Source organism: Abramis brama, assembly GCF_963993115.1.
Source record: "Abramis brama genome assembly, chromosome: 1".
Lineage (NCBI taxonomy): Eukaryota > Metazoa > Chordata > Actinopteri > Cypriniformes > Leuciscidae > Abramis > Abramis brama.
In genome coordinates this window covers 8,458,199-8,484,791 of record NC_139963.1, presented here as the reverse complement: position 1 = coordinate 8,484,791, position 26,593 = coordinate 8,458,199, and the positions used below count along the sequence as shown (strand labels likewise).

At 34.6% G+C, this 26,593-nt stretch overlaps 2 long non-coding RNA genes and 1 pseudogene across 3 annotated transcripts; 2 read left to right on the top strand and 1 right to left on the bottom strand.

Moving 5' to 3' along the window:
• Positions 1-5,971: 5,971 nt before the first annotated feature.
• Positions 5,972-9,891, top strand: LOC311083730. The gene is made up of 6 exons (XR_014606348.1): positions 5,972-6,638; positions 6,721-6,793; positions 7,311-7,401; positions 7,494-7,592; positions 7,810-7,933; positions 9,505-9,891. It is a non-coding gene; the product is annotated as an uncharacterized lncRNA (long non-coding RNA).
• Positions 9,892-17,040: 7,149 nt separating this feature from the next.
• LOC311083736 lies at positions 17,041-18,805 on the bottom strand. Its single transcript, XR_014606352.1, has 3 exons — positions 18,697-18,805; positions 17,269-17,393; positions 17,041-17,147 (listed from the first exon to the last, which is right to left on the bottom strand). It is a non-coding gene; the product is annotated as an uncharacterized lncRNA (long non-coding RNA).
• Positions 18,806-22,648: 3,843 nt separating this feature from the next.
• On the top strand, positions 22,649-25,216 carry LOC311080876 (putative inhibitor of apoptosis; annotated as a pseudogene). The gene is made up of 2 exons: positions 22,649-22,903; positions 23,631-25,216. The product of its transcript is annotated as a putative inhibitor of apoptosis (transcript).
• Positions 25,217-26,593: the final 1,377 nt, after the last annotated feature.

Genomic DNA, 26,593 nt, shown 5'->3' with positions numbered 1-26,593 from the left:
TAATTACTAATAAGATAAGAGAAGTTTCCTTTCGAATTATCCATCGTGTATATCCCGTTAATACTTTCTTAAAGAAATTCAAGGTAGATGTTAATGCAAACTGTTCTTTTTGTGGACAGCACCCAGAGACAATAGTGCATTTGTTTTGGCTTTGCCATTATTCTAAATTGTTATGGAAAGACTTTTCCCGTTTTGTTTTTGAAAACATTGATAAGGATTTTTCTCTACTTTGGGAAAATGTTTTGTTTGGAATTGTTAATTGGAAAAATGAGCAATTACACAAAAACAAAATATTCTTAATTAATCTTCTTTTTTTGTTAACAAAATTTTATATACATAAATGTAAATTTTCAGGTCAGAAACCACTTTTCTATGTTTTGATTACTGAAGTACAACATTACTTTGGGACTATCTCTGACTCATGTAACAAGAAGGCTTTAAAAACAATTAAAATATGTAAATCTTTTCATCTTTTCCTTTAATATGTAATTTTTTTCTTCTTTTTTTTCTGATTAGTTATACCCCTGTCTCTTTTTTGTTTTGTTTTGTTTATTCGTTTTATATTGTGACTGTTTATATAATGTTTTCAATAAATAAATAAAAAAATAAAAAAAATGGAATGGAATAAAAATAAAATCGCCATTTTGTGAGGCCACTTTTTGATGCACCGAGGGATTTTTTTTATTATTATTTTTTTATGCTTAAAACAATATACAGATAATAACAGACAACAACAGAACTAAAACAAATAAAAATAAAATAAAAACCACAAAGGGGGGAATCATGTAAATTAAACATATTGATAAATCATATATGAGAATTACATGACACTGAAAAAAGGAAAAGAATTACAAACAGATCATGTTTTTAAGGCCTTTTTGTTCTCAGACAACTTAAATGAAAAGAGGTATTTTTCATATTTAAATATTTAGATTTATGAGTATGAAACTTTGCTAGTAACAAGATCAGGGCCCGGTTTCCCGATAACGCTCACTCTTAGCGCGCTAAGAAAGCTCGAAAGATATATCTTACCAAAGTTGTTTATGTTCCTATGTGTGTTCCCCGAACCATACCTTAGGAAGCTGCTTAAGATATACCTTCTTACGTGCGACGTTACCCGGCGCTGTCCGTGGCGATGGTGCTGAATTGTTTGATATCGATGGCTCGAGAATCAATTATTCTCTCGTGCAGGGGCTGTTTATGTGAGAAAGCGGTGATCTTTATAAATGAAGCACTTCAGAAATAGTTGAAATTGCAATTTATTATGATTATTGGATATTATAAAAAATAATCCAAACTATAATAGCCTATAATAGCCTAGCCTACATATTTTAAAATTGTAACATATATTGTTACAATTGCCACAATAACCTTTTCAAAATTTTACGTGCCTTCTTCTCTTTCCCATTTTTGTTCGCTGAGGTGGAGCTGCGATGAAATATTGTTCTTGTAAATACTTTCCAGCATTTCAGTAATAAAAGTTTACATCTTGCCTACGGTGCTCGGCAGTGATCAAAAAGGATTTAAACCGTGAATTTTGAATCTCTTGTAAACTCGGATATGTGGATTCAGACGGCAATTAAATTACCACACGACCTGTTTGTCAAAAAACAGAAGGTACTAATTTGGCCAGGGATTTTTACGTGGGTTGGGTGAGAAAAACACTGATATTATGGATTCGGACGGCACTAAAATCACCGACTTACCCCTGTAAATGTTTAAAATACCGGACGAGCCCATGAGAAACAATATTAGCGTCCGAAAAGGACTTAACTGACAGTAGCCTATGCTTTCACTGGCCTTTAAAAGAGCGTTTTAATTAAATTAATAATATTGTATAATAATATAATTAAAAATCTAACAACAATCATTGTAATGACAATTTTATTCTTTGCATGAAAACACTTGAATTAGCCTAATTTAATACTGTCTGGGTGTATTAAAACTTCAGAATTATATTCATATAGACCTGCAACAGTGATAAGGTAAAGCTAAGAGTGGTCCAGACCAACCTTACGAAAGTGTGACTTACAGAAGATATACTGTGCCATAAGGTTAAGAGAGAGGTTAAGGAATAGGTTAAGAACTACTTAGAGATAAGAAGTCTTTGGGAAACCGGGCCCAGATTAATTACATAAAAATTACCTTTTTTAGACTGATTATAATCTACAAAGCCTAGGACCACATCCTTCCAATACAACACACATTCATTATAGATTTCAGACCTAATAAATCCTAAGACATCTTGCCAAAACATTTTGGTAAATGGACAATACCAAAAAAAGAAAAAGAAAAAAAAGATGACCTACAGTTTTTTATGAATTATTTTAAAATAAATCTCTTTTACTTTATTGGTTTAAAAAAAATAAAGATATGGAAGCATCCAAACTTTTTTCCAACAACTGCATTATTCCAGTAAGCGGTCACAGACGGTAAAGTAACAATGTTTTGCTGAAAAAGTGAACGGACTGATCGATTGTTTTTACAGGGAGAAGCAAAGCACAATTTGCCAACAGGAGTTTTGACCATAGAGACTGTAGAGTCAATGATTTGATTACTTTCAATGATTACTTTCCTTCAATGATTCTTATTAACATTAGGTGTCACCACTAATGGCCAATCACTTAAATAATCACTTAATTATCTCATTAACTTCAACACCGCTTCAGTGTTAATTTTTAACACTCTGTAGTTGGACCTATATGTACACCGAGGAGTGTTGATTTAACACTGGGGATTTTGCTGTGAGGGCATTGAATGACAGCCCATCCACCTGAAAAGAATAGTTTATTTAGTAAATGAAACTCAACTTTTAGAATATGTGCATTTGAACTCAGAGCACAAGAAATACCTGATGATCCCCAAACTTTCTGAAATATTTAGTCGTATGCAGTTCTGGTCTGCATCTCTCCTCTCAGTCTCCTCAATGTCTGCAACCTGTTGTTGGAGAACACATATGTTTGATACTAGCATTACAATTATCATTGCCACTGTGAAACTAGTTATTTGTAGGTTAGTTATAGGTATGCCTTGAAAGTAACAGCTAATTTAGACCTGTATGGTGATGATTGGTTTTCATCTTACAATCATCATTTTTAAATTGCAAAATGTAAGAAGCTATAAAGAAATTCATAGTGAGTTGTTTAAGGTGTAAAATACCTTTAGCTTCATTAATTCATCACTGAGTCTTTCCTCTGTCATGTCCGTTTCAGCGATGAGGTCTTGTGCACTTGAGCTCTGCACTTTTTGCCGCTGTGTTTAACACTGTTGGTGCCTTGCGTGTATGTCTGCCGATCCAGGGGTCCAGTGCTCAAAACTGGGTTTTATGTTGTGAGGATTTCTGTTCCCAGCTAAAACCATTCAGGAAATAAAGTAGCAAAACAAACTCATGAAACAGGACTTTTTTTGTTTTTTGAAGAAAATTAGTTAATGTCCATTTGCAATAAACTCTTTATACAGTTGTAAATAATGGCAAGAGATCTATTTAGCCTCATTACGTCCAGCCGCACACAGTGGATCTGCATGATGTGAAGAACTCACAAAGTATTCACAAGAGACTGAAGTGGTTTAGTATAATTGTCATGTTTCATGAAAGAAAAAACCTCCAGTAATAAACGTACTTTTCAACAAGCCAGTCGCAATCCTCTCCATTGAAAGAGTCTCCCAGAAGTCCTCTGAATTCTCCTCCCCATTGCAGGTTTCATGCGGTTCACTTATGTCACTGACTGGATAAAGAAGAGAAATTACACTTACACAACTTAGCTGTAAATTAGAAAATGAAATAAATAGATAAACCTGTGATTTTTGTATGACCTGCCATGCTGAACACTCCCTTTCTGTGTAAATCCATTACAACAACTGGAGGATAATGACCACATTTTAGACATGAAAAGTCATAATCATGGTGGGTTTGTGCCTCAAAATGTAAATATGCATGAAAAAACTCTGACTCTTTTGGGTAAGGCACATGTGATGTCCTTTGCTTCCCACTGACACATGAGCCTTAGTGAGAATAGACATAAGAACAAGTATCAGTGTTAGTTCAGGATGAAAAATCTTAAGACTAATGTTTTTTTCCATTTCACAAATAACTAATTTAAGAAACTAAACCTGCACAGAATTTCTTATGAAGATGCACAGAAAGATGGTTAGCAGCACTTGATCATTGAAATTGTGAAGCCCATGCATCCAGTCCTGGTATCGGTAAAACACACCACAGTTACTGCACTTCTTGCAATATGTGGATATTCCTGATGAGGAAAATACACAGACATTAATAGGACAATGTAAAACAATCACCTGGAAAATATATTGTATTGCATACTTTAACCTAATACTGCCCCAAATACTGGAGCAATGCAAACTTACTGCACACTGACATGAACCAATATCTTAATAATTATTAAATATTCACTATTCACAACTGACAAACCAACAATGCCTACCAGTCACACCATTGAGCATCGCCACTTTAGTATTTCTGGTGATGAGGACAGGAGCACTGAGACGAACAGGTCCAGGCCACTGAGAGCAGAACTCTTCCTCAGGAATAAGATGAGGAATATCTTCCTTCTTTACTTCTTCCGTAAAAACATCTGATAGTGTGTCAGGAGGGTTTTATTATGGTATATATACTGTACCGTCTGCTTCAGGCCTTCAGACTCTGGAGGATATTCCACTGTTGGCCAGACGGGTCCTCATGTTGTGATGGTTCAGTCTCTGCCTCTGCTTGTGGAAGTGTTGTGAAGAGCTGCCGCTTCATTTGAAAGAGACAACATTTTGCAATGTTCTTATGCAGGCATGATTTCCTACCTTTGATGCAAGGGCAATGCCAAGTGTTTGTCTTGGAACTGTAATTAACCAAGACTCTGCCCAGTCTACTGTAATGTGAAACCTTTGGCTCATATACTGATATATAATACTTGTAGTTAGGGCCTCCAATAGTAACAAGGCTAGTAAATGTGGCCCCGGTACTTTTAGCCTGATCTCGCCGGTTAAGGCATTGATTTTTCCTTTTGTCACCAAACCATTTTTGCTCAACCATCTCAGTTAACACGTCCTCTGATAATCTTCATTAGGCACAATAGCACTGGAGTAGTCAACTGATCTCAGATGAACACATGATGTAACCAAAAGGTCACTCCTTTGAGCCATTTCAGAAGAAGAGTTGCAGATATCCATTTCACACATAACCTTATGTGATGAGCCCCAAATTCTTTTCGCCACATGAATGGGGATACAGGGCCCACGAAATGTTTTTGCTACAACATATATCCCATTCTTTCTATCAACACACTGTGCTGGTAGATGACCCGTTGAAGATATGGGATGTGTGGCTTCATGTTTCCGCTCAATGTGTTTTTTAATTTTTTTAATTTTTAGAATTCAGGCTCAGTCCACAGTGAGGACACCTTTCTCTGAATCACTAGTGGAGCTGCTGATTCTGCTGGATGAGCGACTGGTTGCTGAAAAGTAGTGTGTTGTGTTGGATGAGCGACTGGTTGTAGATCTGCAGTAAAAGCAGATATGGGGTGTTTTTTTGCAAAGATGCTCTTTTAGGGCACTTTTTTTTATATAGATCTGTGGACATTGACAACAGTGAAAATACGTGGCCTTTTGAGTCTTAATGTTGTCTTAATGTTGACCTGGTTTAACTAACGTTTATGTGATAGCCCTATAGCCGTATAGTCTAATAGGGGTCCTGTGCCTATCTCTGGGTTCCTGGCTTAGAAAAAGATCTGCACTAAAACAGATTGTGTATAGGCTATAGCTTAATTTTGCACTGATTTTTTCAATTGTTTATGTTGCCCCCCCAAACAAGCCAAATGCCCCCCAAACATGACATCCTGGTAACCCCTCTGCTTTTGACCACAGCTGTATATAACACAATCTAAAACAGAGGTGAAAAAAAAAAAAAATGTCTTTGTTAGTACATGTTTAAAAAAATATATTTTTATAGACATATTTGAAGCTACACTGTAACGGATTTCTGTAATTTGAACAGTATTTTACTGTAATATGTACAGTAAGATACTGTAAAATATGTATACAGTATGTTACTGTAAACAGCAAAGGATTATGGGAAAATATAGGGTCACTACTGTAATTCTTCACTACTGTAAATCAATTTACAGTAGTGAACTTGCCCGCGAAAAACTGACCAATGGCAAGAGGGATTTCTTTTCAAGTGTTTTTTTTGAGGGGTGAAGTGGCAGTTAATGCACGGACAAAAGATCATGTAACTCACCAAAAAGGTTAGTATATAATTTCTATTTTATGTAAAACAAACATTTTCAAATGTTTTTACTTATGTTAACAGCAAACTAACATGATGTATCGTTTTGTTTTCGTCTGAATGGTTTTAGTGCCTTTTTTTCCTGACTGTCGTCAGAATGTTTTTTGGTGCCTTTATTACTGTCTTTTTTCCTGACTGTCGGCCGGGTCGCTGTCACGGTGATAATATTAACTGGTGAGTAAGTTAAGCTCACCTATATTAGCCGAAATATTCTTTAGTTAAAACTATAAAAAATAATGGTTGTGTGTTCCTCTGCCTCTTTAACGCAAGTTAGCTCATTTTGCGGGCGGAGTCGTCGGTAACGTTAACCGAGCTAACAGCGAACTCAACGTGAAATACTGAGGTAAAGTGAGATAGACGAAACCCTTGTTAAAGTGCGGGTTTTAAACAATATTTTCACGTAGGCCTATATGATTTATTTTCAGGTTTGTGATCTGGATAATGCCATCTGCAACGATGGAGTGTGTTGGAGCCTTTTCATTGTTATAACATCAACTGGTATGTAACATTATGGTCAACTTCACCTAAATTAGCCGAAGTAAACTTATTAAACAGAGAAGCATAATAACTTTGGTATGTTCTGTCTCCTCTTTCACAACTTTTTGGCAGATGTACAACGTAAATACTGAGTAAAACTAAGTTAAAGGGATAACGTACACCTTAAACTGAAAATGATGTATGTCATCATTTACTCGCCCACAACGTGTTCTAAACCTGCATGAAGTTCTTTCGTCTGAACATAAAATAAGATATTTTGAATAATGTTGGTAAATAGTTGCTGGTCCCCATGGACTTCTATAATAGAAAAAATACTTTGAATGTCAATGGGGACCAGTAACTGTTTGGTTGCTCATGTTCTTTAAAATATCTTCTTTTGTATACAGCACATTAAATAATTTAATGGAAGTTATGAACAAGTTGAGGGTGAGTAAATGGTGACAGAATTTACAATTTTGAGTAAACTAACCCTTCATCCAACACCATTGTTAATTTCATCTTTTGTTTTATTTTCAAGTTTGTGGTCTGAATTATGTCGTCTGAAATGTCGGAGGTGTATTTTGGAGTCTTTTTTGTGATTGCCTTCGTAATGGTGATAACATCTACAGGTGAGTAAGATGACATCAACTAAATTAGCTGAAGTATGCATTAGTTAAGCAGGCAAACATGTTCTTTTCTGTTCTTTATTTTGAATTTGCAGCGGCCATTCCCTCCGGACTGTACATCACTGCTGACGCTCTCCACTAATACACAGAACGGGCTGACGTTGGAGGAGGAAGAGGAGGAGGAGGAGGAAAGGGTTAGCAATATACCATTATCAATATAGCAAAGTTTTGCTAACTAATATTTTTAATGTTGTTTAATTGATTAAAAACTATAAACACCATACAACATTATATCTTACCTCATCTTCACCCCACATGTTATTGTTGTTAGTAATAAGTTCTGTTATTGTATTTTAGTTTTTTTCTGTAAACTATAACACTAAAAGGCTGCTGTGACTTTGTCTGTTTCAGGAGAGTCTGTTCTCAAAGCAAAAACATGGATGCTGACAATGAAGGGCAGAATCATCATCCAGTTACAACTGCTAACAGACGACTCTTCAGCATTAGCTGTCTATTTTGTCGAATGCAGAATCAGGTAAACCAATATATATATATATATATATTTTTTTTTTTTTACATTACATTACATTTACATGCATGCATTTGGAAGTCACTTTTATCCAAAGCAACTTACATTGTATTAAGTTTAATTTAAATTATCCATTCCCTGGAAATCTAAGCTACAGGAATGTATTGAAAAAGAATGAAGCTTTAATGATTTTAATGTAATGTATTATGGGGTAATACCATCCCTGTAGGTTAGGGGTGGAAATTGGCAAAAAGTTGATGATTCGATAGTATTGCGATATTTGGGCCACAATTCAATATTATTGCGCTTCCTAACATTGCGATACAGCAAGTAACGTTTTTGTAATGTTCAAAGACATTACAAAAAATAAGACTGCTTAACTCACTTCAAATGTCACATTAAATCTGTGAACATCTTCTACACATTTACTGGAGGCTAGTGCAAAAACTTTGTCCTTGAACATTCAGGACACAGGACCTTATTACAGAACGTAATTATATGAACGCGTCACCGCATTAGCACCAAAAACATGGAGATTTTATTTTAGAGAATAATTACACAACCTATTCGATATACTATAATTCTATAATTAAATAAACTAATCGAATATCCAAAAATTGTGACTCATCCCTGCATGTAATACCTTGTTTTTTTCCCAAAATCTTCACTTACGTCTCGATTTTCGCAGGGGATTATAAACGTTTCTTCCTTGGTTCGCTTTTATTTAGGCCTATTACATTCACATTCTTTACTGTGGTAAAGTAGAAAAACGTTGTAGGACAGATAGCCTACATTTTTACTTGCACGTCAGATTCATTTCAACACAGTTTTTGCTTGTTATTAGACATGTACGGCGCGTCAAGTTTATTTGATTTTTAGTTTCGCTCTCTTTGGCAGCGCAATTTCAAACATAGCTTAAATGTCTTGCCCTTGTGGAAGATTAAATTCACTTTTCATACCTTTTACAACAAGTAGAAAACATGAAGATATCAGAAAATAGATCGATGGTCTCTTTCCTCCTCGTGTCATCCCTCTCAAAGCACAGAGCGGTATGGCTTCATGTGGAATCACGTGTCTTTGTGTGGAAGTATTAAACGAAAGTTTGTTTGTTTTTTTATAGATTTAACTTTTCTATTATGTAAGTTTCTAATATTTACTGATATGTATTTGAATGCTTTACAGGCTTTGTATTGCTTCTTTGACGGAATTGCTCAAATAAAGACTTTTTTGCTCGAATAAACTAAAAAATTTTATTTCAATTTTCATAATAACCCCCCAACCACTGTAGGTAGTTGGTCCATTACCACCGCAGTGGTAAAAAAAACTGCCACCGTCACAGCCTTATAACCTTTATTGGGATACTTTGCGCTACTGTATCAATATAATTGCGTGCGCAAAATATCGCGACACTGAACAGAATCGATTTTTCCTCCACCACTACTGTAGGTGGATTCAGAATCAGATGTAGTGCTTTTATTAACGCCAAAGTACATGCAGCATCAAGTTTGAGGGTTAGGGAAAATTCTGCCAACACCGGTCTGAAAAAATTATATATTTTTCCCTGCTTGTGTTTGCAGGTTCATTCTGAGAATCAACCCTGATGGCACCAAACACCAAAGGCACAGATCAGATGGAAATCTGGAAAGGTCCAAAGAAAAGCATCAGCCTGAAACCCTCAGTGTTTCTCATCAGAGAGCTTGTCAACTTTGACTGGCAAAATTACTGAAATGTAACAACACAACACTGACTTTGACTGTATTTTATTGTTTTAAGGCCTGTTTTGCTTTTCAGTGTGTGTACGTTTTTGCCATGCTACAGATACAAATGGTCACCAGGAGATTAATTCTATGGACTTTGGAGATGTTGCCTTTTTTTTCTTCAGCTAGTGGCTCCTAAAGGTCAAGATTTGTAATTTGTACTTCTAAAACAAAATGTTCAACGATTAAAAAGAATATTATAAGGACAAATGTTTGAGTTATTGTGATTTTTGGGGGGGTGGGGTAAACATAAAAAAAAAAAAAAAAAAAAAAACAAAACAAAACAATACTAATACTGTAAATGAAAATACGGTAATAATACTGTAAATGCAAGTACAGTAAATTATACAGTATACTGTAAGTGAAAATACAGTAATAATACTGTAAATGCAATTACAGTAAATGGTACAGTATACTGTAAGTGAAAATACAGTAATAATACTGTAAAACATTTTACAGTAACTTACTGGCATCCAGCTGCCAGTAAGTTACTGTAAAATTTACAGCAACCTCTTTACAGTGTATGCTTACACACTCACCTCCATGTTCAACAGATCATAGTTTATGTCCAGCTATATGGGTCATTATTTGATGATACTGGCTTGGCTTGTATATGTCACATGTGCAGAAAGGGCATGTGAATAAATTAGCATCTGCATGACAGCGCTGTGGTTGAGGATCTTTACCTCTCCGCTGAATTGTTATGTGCTGAATAGCCACAAAGAGAAAATATCCACACATTTTTATTTAAGACACGTTCTTCCCACTATATTTGACTAGAAACAATTAATTATAGCATTTAACCTGACAAACTAACTAGCTGGTTAATCTCGATTAACAATTGTAAATTAGTTAATTATTTAATTGAATTGATTCTTGAATTGATTGAAAATGTGGTGACAGGAAAGTTAAGCAAGCTACCAGTATCTACACTGCAGTGGTAAAACGATGGTTTCGAGGCTAAAGGGATAAACATATGTAGGCTACATCAAATAGCAAATATAGGCTAATGCTTCACGCTAGATTGTGACTGGAAGTTGATTGTTTGAAGCTTTTTATATCTTAGTGGGTAGCAAGCTAGAAAAGTAACAAATTATTCAAAAACGTTAAACAAATTGGCAACAATCCACTTACATTGATATGCAGGCGATCTTTCAGAAGCAGACTGGGCTTCTCCGCATCAAATATTGGGGTTGGTTGAAGGGAAAAATGTATTTGGGAACCGGCCATTCAATTTAAGCGAATCAGGGAAACTCCTATTTCAGTTTGAAGATGCCCAAAAATTAGGAAACACTTTTTTGTTCTGCAGAGACCTCATACTCAATCCTATGGCGAAGGCTCTGGAATTACGTAACATGACATGCGGCAAGTGCACTTCTAGCGTCAGCAAACGGGATTGCAAAGACTCTGACAATTTCTTACGCATCTCATCCCAAGCCTCGTCCCTTAAGAGCTAGTAACGAGGCTTGAGCAATTAATAGTAGTTATTAATGCAGTTATTAGAGTGCGTCTCTCCCGCAACAGTTTCACGCAGGCTTAACACATAAGTAGTTATAACCCTATACCATGTGTCAAAATGATTGATGACTTCCGGTCCCGCCCCCGATTGTTATCGATTGTTATCGCTTCGACCATATGTTTTGACAGGTTTATCTTTCCGGCATATGTTGTTAGGGTTTGCCCTATCGTCCTAGCTAGTCGTAGATAATTTGGTTTGACAGGTTTATCTACCGGTGTCTTTTCGGCATATGTTGTTATGGTTTGCCCTATTGACCTAGCTAGTCCTAGATCATGTGGTTTGACAGAAAGTTTTTGCCCTATTTGAACCTTTTTAATCCGTAGATCATGTGGTTTTGACAGAAAGTTTGAAAGGCGCTGCTATATATATATGTAGGAAATGTGTCAGCATCTCCTCCGCATTCCAGAGTCCATTGTGACCCCCCTTTGGAAAAGTGAGAAGAAAAAGACACACTGTGTGTGTGTTTGTTTGTTTGTGTTTGTCACAGGATTCCCTCTCCCAGCCTTCGCATTTGAGCTCTGACATTTGAAACGTGGAGTTCAGACACTGTGATTAAACAATGTCATACAAAAACATTCTATCCTTTAAAATAATTATCGTGCTAATTAAACTAAAGTATACATGATATGGTTATAAAATAATATCTTGCTAATTTAACTAAAGTTGAAAAACATTCTATTCTTTAAAAGTATATAAATTAATTGCTTATAATATAATATAAAATCACAGAGTGGTTCTCTCTTACAGCACCACCTGACGGTCTCTGACTCCTTTATTCAGCGATCAGAATGAGACATTGTGTTAGGGCAAAGTTTAAATGATATCTTTATAAAATGTTTTTTTTATTATTATTATTTTATTTTATTAAATTCAATACATTATTAAAAGTCTTAATAAAAAAGTCTCTCAAACAGAGGCCCGCGTGACAGAGCCACTAACTAAAGTTAAAAACATTCTGTTCTTTATAAGTATATAAATGAAATGGTTATAACAAATATCTACTGAAACCAATTGTTTTAGATAAACAAAAATAATAAAATCCATCTTACATAAATCATTCTATTCTTTAAAAGTATATAAATTATATAATATAATATAAAATCACAGAGTGGTTCTCTCTCTCTCTATCTCTCTCTCTCTCTCTCATTTAAAAGCATCACCTTTAAAGTTTAAATTAGATCTTTTAAAATTAAAAGACTGTTTAAATTAAATCTTTAAAGTTTGAATACATTCGTACCTTCTATTTATCTTTTAGAAGACTTATGTATGATATAAATGATTTTGCTTAAATTTAACCCATTGTATTATTTTTACTTAACAATGTCTGTTCAAAAAACTTTAGATGGTTGAAAAACTGTACTTATTCGTCTTAAATCTCATTTAATCTATTTTTTTTTTTTTTTTTTTTTTTTTTTTTTTCATGCAGGGTTTCGATTTTTATGGTGGGGGATTTCCATAGCTATAATGAATTTTGTACCGTACACCTAAACACAGAAAACTACATTTGTACATTTTCAAAATGAAATAAATAAATATTTCTAAGCTGTTTTGAGTGCGTGCACACACACGGTTAAAAAATGAACTAATCTCTATTTTAAATGTAATTATTATTAATAACATATGTTACTAAAATGTAAACAAAGTTTTAGCTAAATAAATATATGAATAAAAACACCTTACAGCCCCAGATCCTTCAGAGATAAACCACAGTGTGAACTGAAGCTTCAGGAAACATCAGACCAGATGAGTCTTGGGGGACAACGTCACAGTAAATCTAGTCTGCTAACGCCTTTTCAGAGTACATCCAGAGTTTATACTAAATTAATTTAAAAGCATAACCTTAAAAGTTTAAATCAAATCTTTAAAGTTTTATTAAAATCATATCTTCTATTTATCTTCTAAGAAGACTTATGTAATGATTTTGCTTAAATTTAACCTAAGGTATTATTTTTACTAAACAGCGTCTGTTCAAAAACTTTAGAATGTTGAAAAACTGTACTTAGTCGTCTTAGATCTTATTTATACAAAAATATTTCAAACAGTATTTTTGTCCATACAACATTTTGTCAAAGTTTGTCACAATGTTTTGTTGTTGTTTTTAAGAAATCCGAGGACTCCACATTGCTCTTATTTAGACTAAGTCTGTATCATTTGGAAAATCACCACACAATTTCAGAGACGCAATGCGTGATAAGTAAAGTTTGTCTTGAGCGAATATTTAATTTTACTCGTCAGTAGTTGATACCCTGGACCACCTGTCAAAAATGATTGATTGACAGGTGCCACGCCCCTTCCGGTGACATGTCCCGCCCCTTTTGGCATAGGATCAAAGGGATCAAAGAAGATGAGATGAGATCAAAGGAGATCAAAGGGCTTTTGAAGTCTTTTTGACAGCTAGTTTTGATTTTTGATTGACAGGTTGACAGTTAGTTTTGATTTTTGATTGACAGGTTGACAGTTAGTATGATTTTGAAGTCTTTTGATGCCTTTTGATATGGACAGAAAGTGTTTTAATAATAATTACATCATGGCTATGACAGCTAGTTTGATGCCTTTTGATATGGACAGAAGGTTTTGAAGACGCTGTGATTAAACAATACGTTATGGTATCTGACAGAAAGTCTGATTGTTTGAAGCCTTTTGAACATGACAGTTAGTGTGTGTGTGTTTTTGAAGTTGGTATCACAGGATTCTCCTCCCTACATATTCCTTAGCTTATCCGGGCTGTACTGTGAAAACTGATAAGGAAAAACTGTGGACGTTTATCTCACACAAACGTTGAAAAGCCATTCAATTCTTTTAAAACAATATAAATGATTATACAATAAATAATATAAAATAAAGATCTTACTAAAACCTCACACCAAAAGTTTAAATAAAATAAGAGTCACAAAAAAATAAAAATTGCAATGAGTCTCTCAAAGCACCGTCTCAAAACATAGAGCGCATCTGTTTGTGTGTGTGTGTGTGTGTGGAGATCAGAGTAGATGTGACCATCTGTGTGTGTGTCATGGGATTCCCCTCTGACATCTGAAACGTGCTGTTCAGACGCTGTGATTAAACAATGTCACAAAATTACAATCAGTTAAATGTTTAGGGACTTAAACAAGTTTATGAATGGGTTCACAAAAATGTGTTAAATATAAAATCACATATTGGTTCATCCCGCTCCTTCTGCTCCTCCACATTCCAGAGCACAGTGATAGTGAGAAACAGAGATTTTATAAAATAATGTATATTTCACACAAATAATATAATATACAATAATATAAAATAACATCTTACTGAAATCAATTCTTTCAGTTTTAGATAAACAAAAGAATAAAAATCATCTTACATAAAACATTCTGTTCTTTAAAAGAATATAAATGATTATAAATAAATAATATAAAATAAAGATCTTACTAAAACCTCACACCAAAAGTTGAAATAAATGTAGAACTATCCAGTTTAAATAAAATAGTCACAAAAAAAAAATTGCAATGAGTTAAATGTTTATAGAGTTGAAGAAAAAACATACAGCTCATGAAACAACGCAATGTATGAAACGGGTTCACGAAAATAAAAAATCATCTTACATGTTTAGAAATCAGGGCCCTCTGGCCTCTCTTTACATCAGCGTTTGACCTGCGGAGCTTTCAAAAAGCACCAGCCAAAGGGTGTGTGTGTGTGTGTGTGTGTGTGTGTGTCAGAGAGTCACACAAATTCAGTGATCAGGATATCAGGTGCTGAGTTTATTTATAAGAAGTATAATAAAGCTTAAATGATATATTTTAAAAACAAAATACTGTTTAAATAAAATCTTTAAAGTTTGAATACATACGCATCTTCTATTTACCTTTTAGAAGATTACTGTAATGATTTTTTTTTTTTTTTTTTAAAGGTTATTAAACAATGTTCAAAAAGTTTTAGCTAAATAAATATATATAAATAAAAACACCATACATTTTTAGAGAGTCACAAAAGTCATCTCACACCTGTGAAATGTTCAATAATTCCTTAAGTTGTATCTGTGAGAAAATGACCACATAGGCCTATCTTCAGAGAGAGAGCAACAATGAAAACATTTAGAAACTGTGAACCTGTAACTGTAATGTTAGTCTGCTAACACCTTTCCAGAGCCAAAGTTTTGTTCGTACTAAATTTATTTCAAAGCATAATCGTAAATGTGATCTTTTAAAATGAAAGATTGTTTTAGTCTGAAGTGTAAAGTTCTTAACTTTCTTTCTTTAAAAAATCTTTAAAGTTTGAATACATTCATATCTTGTATTTATCTTTTAGAAGACTTATGTATGATATAAATGATTTTGTCTAACAGTGACCTAAATTATAATTGTTGTAATGTGAGACAATGTCTGTTCAAAAACTTTAGATGGTTGAAAAACTGTATTTAGTCGTCTTAAATCAGCATTTTTTTTTTGTCCATGCTGGAGTTTCAATTTTTATGTTGGGGGCTTTTCATAGCCATGATGATTTTTGTACCGTAACTGCATATTCTATCCCGTACACCTAAACACGACCATCACAGAAAACTAAATTTGTACATTTTCAAAAATGAAATAAATAAATAAATAAATAATTTAATATCATTCCTAAGCTGTTTTGCGCGCACACATTATTTTACACACTCTATTTAAAATGAAATTATTAATAAAATATATAACCAATGAATAATAACATATGTTACTAAAATGTAAACAAAGTTTTAGCTAAATAAAAACACCTTACATTTCCAGAGAGAAATAAAAACAATAAAAACAATCCAAAAAGCAAATAGTTTAAGTTGTCATAAACAAAACAGCCCCAGATCCTTCAGAGATAAACTACAGTGTGAAATAAATGTTCCAGACCCTCACAGAGACGAGAGGACGACAGACCAGATGAGTCTCGGAAGATAATGTCACAGTAAATCTAGTCCGCGTTCCAGAGTACATCCATAGTTTTATACTAAATTAATTTAAAAGCATAACCTTAAAAGTTTAAAATTAAAAGACTGTTTAAATCAAATCTTTAAAGTTTGAATACATTCATATCTTCTATTTATCTTTTAGAAGACTTATGTATGATGTAAATGATTTTGCTTAAATTTAACCTAAGGTATAATTGCTACTAAACAATGTCTGTTCAAAAACTTTAGATGGTTGAAAAACTGTACTTAGGCGTCTTAGATCATAGATCTTTTGTCCATACAACATGGTGTCACAATGTTTTTAAGAAATCCGAGGACTCTACGTTGCTCTTATTTAGACTAAGTTGTATCATTTGGAAAATCACCACACAATTATATTTTCATCTGTGGGTGGCTGAAGGATTTCCTTCAGGATTTTATGAGTCTCTGAGATGATGTGTTTAAATTATGTGTTGTCTCGATCTGCCAGGTCTCATGTTCTCTATTGATCGGGTCAGTCTCATCATTGATGATAAACAGTTCAGTGTAGATCTTGTTTAGAGAGACCGTCTGTGGTGCACTTCCCTCCAAAGTCCTCTCAGCGTCACGCAGCATTCTTGATTTCATCTCATTCCTTACATTCGGAAGAATTTCTAAAACTCAGGACAAAGTTGGATAGTCATATTATTAACAGGAGCATCACACTTGAGAATGCACAGTGTTCTACAACAAGAGATCTTACCATGTTCGTTTACCAAGGTAGAGTGAGACACCTGAAAAACAAAACAAAAAATACTCATACATAAATACTGTATATATAACATACACAAATCATTTCTTAACTAAGCAACTGTTTCTTAAATTATCAGACACTCACCACATTAAAGTTAACATCACCATATATTGTCTTTTCTACCATGATTGGAGCAAATATTGACCTACCATTCCTCTGGTCAATTGTGAAGTTAAGCTGATTAGGGATCTGAATTAATGGCTGTCCGAACGATGTAGTATTATTATGCTGTTGATTTGTCATGTTTCCAGAATGTGCACCATCTGTTAAAAAAATTAACAATTAAATACACAACCAAAACCATGTAAACATTATAGTAAAGTTTATTGAAGATTGAGAAACATATTGAACTACTAACAAAGTAAATTATAAATCTTTTCCTACGTTTGATATTCTTTTTTCTGATTTTTTTCACTATGGACTTGATCCTTTTTAATGCTGTTTTCTCTCCATATTTATTCTGTAGTTCCTCTACTGTGTCTTCCAACCTCCCTGTTGTTCTTCTCCAGCTGTGTTAACCAAAGACAAACAGTTAAAAGAATAAAATGTATGTACAATAGCAAAAATAAAGTTGGTCATTAGTTGTTAAGGTTAGATACACCTGCAGACGCATTCATACACCTGTTCACCTGTTTTCATTTAGCATACACCAGAGTTCAAAGGCCGAATGATTACGTGGTCAAAATTTCTCTAACATAAGAGTTAAAAAATGTACACAAGTTACGACGCATTGCATTATGCACCTGACCTGCCGGCTGATGAAGTATTTATTACATCAAGAAAACATGAATACAACACACTGCACTTGGATGAATACATTTATTAGATTTATTTAATAATATTACCAGTTCCATATGATCTTTATTAAAAAATAAGACAATAAATGATTTTATTTTTTTAAATTTGACTGCATTCTCGTCCATTTCTAAATGTTTACTTTTTGATTTATGAATTATAAGAGACTGATGGGAAAAAACATTATTTTGCTGTTACTTTTTTTAAAATTTGTTTTATTATTATTATTCAACAATTTTATATAAACATTTAACTTTTAAAATAAAGGATTTACAACAATCTATCACCATCTTCTGTTATATTTGGCCTCCATGCTCATCTATTTACAGTGGTGAAGGGGGTCCACATGAATATTTTTCAGGGGACCCCGAATTCTCTAGCTACGGCCCTGTTCACAGGAGCCGCTGAGAGCGAGTTCCAGCTGATAATGGTCATAAAGTGTGAGATAAGGTGCAAGTAGCTAAACTAAACATTTCATATTTGACAGCTGTTTTGAGAAATGTTAAACAACAACAAAAATAATCAGGTAAACTAATCAACTTTTTTCTAATTTCACCATTTTGAACTTAAAATAGGCCTATATAATACATGTGATTTAATGTGAGAGGAGAAGAAACAAATAACAGTCATTTTCATCATATTAGGCATAAGATTAATAATGAATGTGTACATATTGTGAATTAATTTAATAAACATTTACCTAACATCCATAGCCTTCAGTAAATTAAGGCTAGACAAGAACAACAAAGTTCCTTTTTAACTCTGCCCCCTGCTCTAGTTAGAACTTTGGAGCGCTTAAAAGTGTGGGGCTCAAAAATAAGTGTCATTTGGAACTCTTTTATCAAAAAATATGTTGATAATGATTAGTTATGCCAAATGATAGTTTGGCATGCATGGGATTGTGTGTCCATATGCTAGTGAGAGAGAGAAATACATTCTACAATGATATAAAATATATCTTCATTAAATGCCAATTTTGTCTATTCTTTAATCCACACATAAAATAGGTTTTTATACCTGCTCAAGTACTTCTTGATGAGTTTCTTCTGTATTAAACATCGAATCTTCTCAGTCAGATCGTCGCAAGATCTCAGGAATCCTCTCACACTGCTCGTGTTCACGCGCTCCATCGCTGCTGCACTTGTGTGTGTGTGTGTGTGTGTGTATGTGTGTGTGTGTGACTCGAACGATTCAAACTTCCATAAAGCTAGGGTTGCCAGGTCCCAGAAATATTTCCAGCCCAATGACAACTCAAAACCCGCCCAAATGGAATAAAAACTAGCCCAATTTTCCCATGTCCAATCAGATTAGACAACGGCTGGATTATTAACTTCCGTCTTCAGCATCTGATGATTCCCGATATTATAGTTACTTTATTCCTTTATGACTCTGTTTTTCGGTTCAGCATTTAATATCAAATTAGAGGTTATGGTTTTATTGTTTTACACTTTTCAAGCGATTTCTGTTTGCTTTAAACAAGCGACTTTTTATTTTAATTTTTAGACTTGATAGAGTATTTTATATTTTGGAGGCTTTTTTGTTAAAGACCCTATCCTTAAAGGTATGCTGTGTAGGAATTTCTCCCATCTAGCGGTGAAATTCTATTTTGCATTTAAACGAATAGTACTCTCTAGCGCCTCGCTTTTTCAAATGCGTGTTGCAACTGCGGTAGCCGTTATGTGTCAAGAATCTATGACAACATGTCTTCCAATAGCACTTCATCGAGTTTACCTGTACATGTTTTACTGTTATGCTGCCTATATAATGATTTACACAAACAAGCAATGAAAAAAAGCTTGTAATTTAGACCGTAACTTTGACTTATCTGTCGAGAAGAAAGCAGGCACCTTCAGCGTCCTTTTCAAAGTCTTTCTCCTTCATTAGCTCTTTCCACCTGGGAAAAGCTATCCCGATATTTATTTACATCCCGATAAATTAAATTTGTGCATTTTGGCCACGAGGACTCCTTCTCCTGCATAACTATGATCCAACATTATATTGTCCCGTGCAGTGCAGCCTTTTCAAATTTGCCGGGGAGTATCAACGCCTCCCATATGGTCTAGCGGTTAGGATTCCTGGTTTTCACCCGGTATGGGAAGACAATTTTTTTATATTGCCAACAAAATTCAAGTTATTCAAGTTCATCAATAATCATTTTTAGTTATTCATAGTCTTAGAGGCTTACACGAACTGCAGAAACAAGCAGAAGATATGTAAAAACTCATAAATGCTGATTCAGTACTGAATCATTTTCACAAATACAATTATATTGAATTCAGAAAATTTCACTATGGAATATTTACTTTATCATAATTTCAATTTAGTATGTCATCATTTAAACTTTTCATCTCATAATTATGACGCATAGTCATCATTTTAATTGAAACTTTTTAAGTCATAATTTTGACTTTTTTACATAATTATTACTTAATTCAGAATTACAATTTTTGTCAATTACGCCTATTTAATGTAATACTTAAAACGATTTTAAGTCATAATTTGGTAACACTATTTTGATGGTTCTTTTGAACGAGCTGTTGACTATAGTGTTGCACCTGCATCTCCACTTACTCGCTTGTGAGAGTCAGAGTGTGTAAAGTAAACTCTCATTAGTGTTAGTAGGGTATTAATGGACTGGTAGGGTTATGGTTAGAATAAGTTGAGATATAGTTGAGTTACTTATAATCAGTAGAATACCTGTTGGGGAGCATCACAATAAAGAGTTAGCAGATATTAAGCATAGTCTATTTTTCAGTTGTTTAAATGACAAAATACCATTTCTTCAACCGAGTGAATCTAGGCCTTCAGAAGTCATAACTTCAGGGGTCAACGGTTTAGGTCAGTTGGCGAAAACCCTACATGTGTAAGGTAGTTTTCCAGATTTTCCCCATAATCAAATACTGTATTACACTTTTCAAAGGATAATCTAGCTTTAAAGTTAGAATAAAAAGTTAAAAAACAAACATATCTTCATACCTGTTGTGTTCTGACACAAGGTTAATTTTGTTTTATAAATGTATTTGCTTATTTCTACAAATATCAACCTGATAAATATGGACTACCCAATACGTCTGACACAACATTTTTAAGAAAAAAACAGTGCTTTAAAATACAACTAAACCATGATAACAGATGATTTTTTTTTACAGTCCTACAGTTTTTGACAGTCCTACATAAATGCATGTTGATTGCTGAGTTTCAGGCATAGTGCAATGTTTGAGAAATCTAATATCGGTGTAATCTTTGCGAGGTCTCACTCACAAGGCACAACTTTGTGTTGGGTGATATATGTCTATGAAACATCGATGTGAAAGATGAGTATTGCTGTTTTTTCTGTTACATATTACACTTCAAACTCGTCTAACTATTACACTTATTTTGTTATTATTACACAGTTATTTTGTTTGTGTGTGTCGCTAAACATGTGGTATAAAAATATGTGGTATTTTTACGTGAAAGGAGGGTTGATTCATTTTTTATTCTGTCCACACCAATACTTTGAGTTTTAGGCATCTGTCTTTTAGGCTCGATCCAGAAAACAGACGTTGTGTTTTATGTCTTAATAATTGTTCTTATTTTTATGATCTTCTTTTTATTTGGCATAATGCCGAATGTTTTAACATATCGTAAATTTCAATGGTTAGATAAATCACCTAACTATTATATCTAACAATCAAAAGTTATATGTGAAACAAGCTCAGTTGCATTAGAGTTGGATTCTTGTTTATATTTAAAAATTTTATTGAAGCGCATGTTTAACAGCGCTATTGTTCTCAGCCTCATCAAAGTTTTCACCGGAGCATACCGACCCTGAAACAAGACCAAATATTAGCACGTAACATTTGTTTGCATTTCTTCTGAAACACCCTGTTTTGAAATTGTTTAACAATTTTTAACATCACTAGCGTAACACTTATCGTATTGTCGGGTGTGATTGTAATGTTTTCTTTACACTTTCCCCCGGATATCTGTTTCCTACAGTTAGCTGTAATGTTAGTGAACTCTAGGTCTTCTCTTTGTTCATATACGACAGTATTCGCATGAATTGGTTTGATTTGATAAAATTATGGTTTAAACCATCATCTTCACGTGAGACATTTACATTGTATTATTATACCATCCTAGTTTTTTAAATAGCGCTAAAATGTATATTTAATATTTTAACCCTTTATGCGGATATAGAATACCACACAAGGTTCTCTGGTTCTATGTTTTAAAAAATACCGCGAAACAAAGACAAGGACCCTCAAAATCTGTGCATACAACAAAACACAAATGTAGGTGTACGATGATTTATCAGAAAATTACTTTTGTTTGAAGAAAAACTTCAATCAGCTGGTGCTTGATAACTATTGAAGTTATTAAACACGGTAATGATGTGTTTAATGTGATATTGATTTTAACTCAATGCGCTAAAGGTCTATGAACTTTAACATCTTAATAGTTCACTTAAAGCATGCGCAAAATGAAATAGATCCTAACTACTTTCTAAATGTTTGTTACAGAACTTATGCATATGTTTAATCAGATTTTGTAACTGGATTGAGTAAAAATAATAAACTTCTCTCTGGTGGCATATGCATAACTTCTCCATGACGCTACTTCTGTTGCATCGTGACTATAATTTACATAGTTATTTATGGCTTTCCTGATGACGACACCCTATTCAACCCCTCCAGTGGGGCGAGGGGGCGGACCCCAATCACTGTCCTTATAAATATTTCAGGACATCACACGCTCAAGCTCTACTCTAGCTCTACTAGCCGCGGACTGCTGTGCTACTGCATCATCTCATTGATCAAAGCCCGCTTCAACATTCCTGTTTGCCTGAACCTGACCCCAAAACACAAACTTCCGAGCATTAACGCACAACCCTGGACGAATGTGCCGCAAGGACTCACTCAGGCGATTCCAGGAACGAAAAGCATCTTTCATCATCGAATAGTGGACTATTCGAAAAGTTGAAAAAATGGCGACGCAAAACCTGATGGAGAACAAGTATCATCCAGCATGTGAGTGCGCCACGGGCAAAGAGTGTCCTTTAAGAGCTACGCTAGACTCTATGTTTAAAGATCATTTTAGAGGCCAGATGGTTGGCTTGATGCACAGGATCATCGATGCTGCGTGTGGTCTGAAAAACGATTGTGCACAGGATACCAAACGTGTGACAAATCTCAAAAATGAAATGGATGTCATAAGAGGCCTGACAAAGTCATGGACTGATGTAACGCCCATGTTTTTTAACGGCAAAGAGCCGAACGGCGAAATCCTCAGAAAAGTTCTGGATGTGCTGCGTGCATGTTGTGATGAATTTGAAATCACAGAGATACTCGCTATTTGTACTTTTGTACGGATCTCTGTGTGTCACTGGTGTCAAAAAATGCAAAAACTGACGTTGGTGAATTAGTTGAAAGTCTGGTCAACTACATCCTAGAGCAAGACATGATAGCCTGCAGAGATTTTCTATTCTGGTTAGACCATCTGTAAATGTCATTATTGTTTTACTTTATGTACTGCCGATCTATCATTTTCTTCACTACTTCAATGTATGAAAGTATAATGTTGAAATAAAAATTTCTGAATGAAAAAATGTCTGAGCTCATAATAATAGTATGACACAACTTATTATTTAGGAGGTATTAAATAAAATAGTATACATAATAATATTTAGAATAATAATATTTAGAATAATTAAAAAATACTACATGATTTAAAAGATTAAATATTTAAATATTTAAATATTTGATTTCTGCATTTAAATGACTGTATTCCTGAGGTGGCAACCATTTCCAAGATGTGAATACCTGAAATTGTGTGGTGATTTTTCAATTTTTGAAATTGTGGTGTTGAACAAAATTTGATTTTGTTCTTAGCATCGGTTCTGGCATCATAGAGGGTATTTAATAAGATTAATAAGATTATGTGTTCTGTCATGGACGACTAGACACTAGTCATGGGATGTCCAGCAGAGAGAAGGGCTTGAGTGGACACGCCCTGTGGTCACATTTTTACCCGCCACCGCAAACCTCCTGTCGTCCTCTCACTCTGCCTTTTCCCCCGCTTCGCAACGTAGCCATCCTACAGCTTTCCACCCCTGCGACAGCCATAACATCGACCACCACGGCATCCATTTCAGGCCAAATGGAGGAGCAGGTGGGTTACTTAAACACGGCATTCAGCAACCTGGCCCTCTCCAGTCCTATGTCTCACCAGCGACCTCCGACTTGTCACAATCCTGGCATGCGTCGGGAACTGGAACGCCTTGACACCTTTCAGAATTGGACTCTTGCTACATTAACTCCAGCCGAGCTTGCCAAAAGCGGTTTCTACTACCTTGGCCAGGGTGACAGAGTGGCTTGCTTCAGTTGTGGAGGCCAGCTTAGCAACTGGGAACCGGGAGATCGGGCAGTATCAGAGCACCAGAGGCATTACCCCAACTGCCGCTTCGTTCGAGGTGACCGTGCAGATAATGTACCTTTATCTGGTGGCGGCCTTTCCAATGGATCGGCAATGCAACAGTGTGAAGAAAGGTTGCTCACATTTGTCAACTGGCCCTCAAGAATAACTGTTCGACCAGACCAATTGGCTAAGGCTGGTTTTTACTATGTTGGTCGTAATGATGACGTGAAGTGCTTTTGTTGTGATGGTGGACTCAGATGTTGGGAGTCTGGTGATGATCCATGGAGAGAACATGCTAAGTGGTTTCCAAGATGTGAATACCTGTTGCAAGAAAAGGGCCAAGAGTTTGTTCATCAGATTCAAGCAAGATTTCCAAGACTATTTGAACAGCTATTGACTAATGGAGACAGCGACTCAAGAGAATTTGTTGATCCACCTGTTGTACACCTGGGTCCTGGAGAAGACCGTTCAGAAGATGCAGTGATGATGAACAATCCTGTGGTGAAGCAAACCGTTCAAAGCAAAATCCTCGCAAGTGGAGAAAATTACAAAACCGTTCAAGAGTTGGTGTCTGATTTACTAAGTGCAGAAGATGAGAAGAGAGAGGAGGAGCGAGAAAGTAAGTTTCTTACTTTTCTTAAGAAACATCATCTTGCCATGTCACAGCAACTAAAAAGTGTGCAGAGCTTAATGGACCATCTTCTAGAGGAGAACGTCATCTCGCAGAAAGAGTATGGCATTATTCGTAACTGCACTACAGTCAAGCAGCAGACAGGGCAGCTCATTGAGTTAGTCCTGTCGAAAGGAAATGCAGCAGCAGAAGTCTTCTGCAACTGGATCAAGAAGAATGATGTCTGCCTGCTGAGAGAACTGATGGACCAGACCAATGAAGCTGCATCACCGAGTCAAGATCTTTCAGACTTGCCTATGGAGGAACAGTTAAGAAGACTTCAAGAGGAGCGCACATGCAAAGTTTGCATGGATAAGGAAGTGAACATTGTCTTCATCCCCTGTGGTCACCTAGTTGTGTGCAAAGAATGTGCATCTTCTCTGCGCAAGTGCCCCATATGTAGAGGCTTGGTCAAAGGCGCTGTCCGTACTTTCCTATCATAAAGTTTTCCTATCATTTGGATTTGCAAATTTAACTTGATGAATAAAAACAATGTAACCAAAAAAAAAAATTATACAACTTAGTCTAAATAAGAGCAACGTAGAGTCCTCGGATTTCTTAAAAACATTGTGACACCATGTTGTATGGACAAAAGATCTATGATCTAAGATCTAAGACGCCTAAGTACAGTTTTTCAACCATCTAAAGTTTTTGAACAGACATTATTTAGTAACAATTATAATTTATATCATACATAAGTCTTCTAAGAAGATAAATAGAAGATATGATTTTAATAACTTTAACTTTTATTGACATATATAAATGTCTAATTTAAACAGTCTTTTAATTTTAAACTTTTAAGGTTATGCTTTTAAATGAATTTAGTATAAACTCTGGATGTAGTATGCTCTGGAACGCAGACTAGATTTACTGTGACATTGTCCCCCCCCCGAGACTCATCTGGTCTGTAAGTCCTCTCGTCTCTGTGAGGGTCTGGAACATTTATTTCACACTGTAGTGTATCTCTGAAGGATCTGGAGCTGTTTTGATTATGACAACTTAAACTATTTTCTTTTTGGATTGTTGCATAAAGAACTACTTCACCTCTCTGGAAATGTAAGGTGTTTTTATTTATATATTTATTTAGCTAAAACTTTGTTTACATTTTATTAAATTATTTATTTATTTCATTTTTGAAAATGTACAAATGTAGTTTTCTGTGATGGTCGTGTTTAGGTGTACGGGATAGAATATGCAGTTACGGTACAAAAATCATCATGGCTATGGAAAGCCATAAAAATTGAAACTCCAGCATGGACAAAAAAAAAATGCTGATTTAAGACGACTAAATACAGTTTTTCAACCATCTAAAGTTTTTGAACAGACATTGTCTCACATTACAACAATTATAATTTATGGTCACCGTTAGACAAAATAATTTATATCATACATAAGTCTTCTAAGAAGATAAATAGAAGATATGAATGTATTCAAACTTTAAAGATTTTTAAAGAAAGAAAGTTAAGAACTTTACACTTCAGACTAAAACAATCTTTCATTTTAAAAGATCACATTTACGATTATGCTTTGAAATAAATTTAGTATGAACAAAACTTTGGCTCTGGAAAGGTGTTAGCAGACTAACATTACAGTTACAGGTTCACAGTTTCTAAATGTTTTCATTGTTGCTCTCTCTCTGAAGATAGGCCTATGTGGTCATTTTCTCACAGATACAACTTAAGGAATTATTGAACATTTCACAGGTGTGAGATGACTTTTGTGACTCTCTAAAAATGTATGGTGTTTTTATTTATATATATTTATTTAGCTAAAACTTTGTTTACATTTTATTTAATTATTTATTTATTTCATTTTTGAAAATGTAGGTTTCTGTGATGGTCGTGT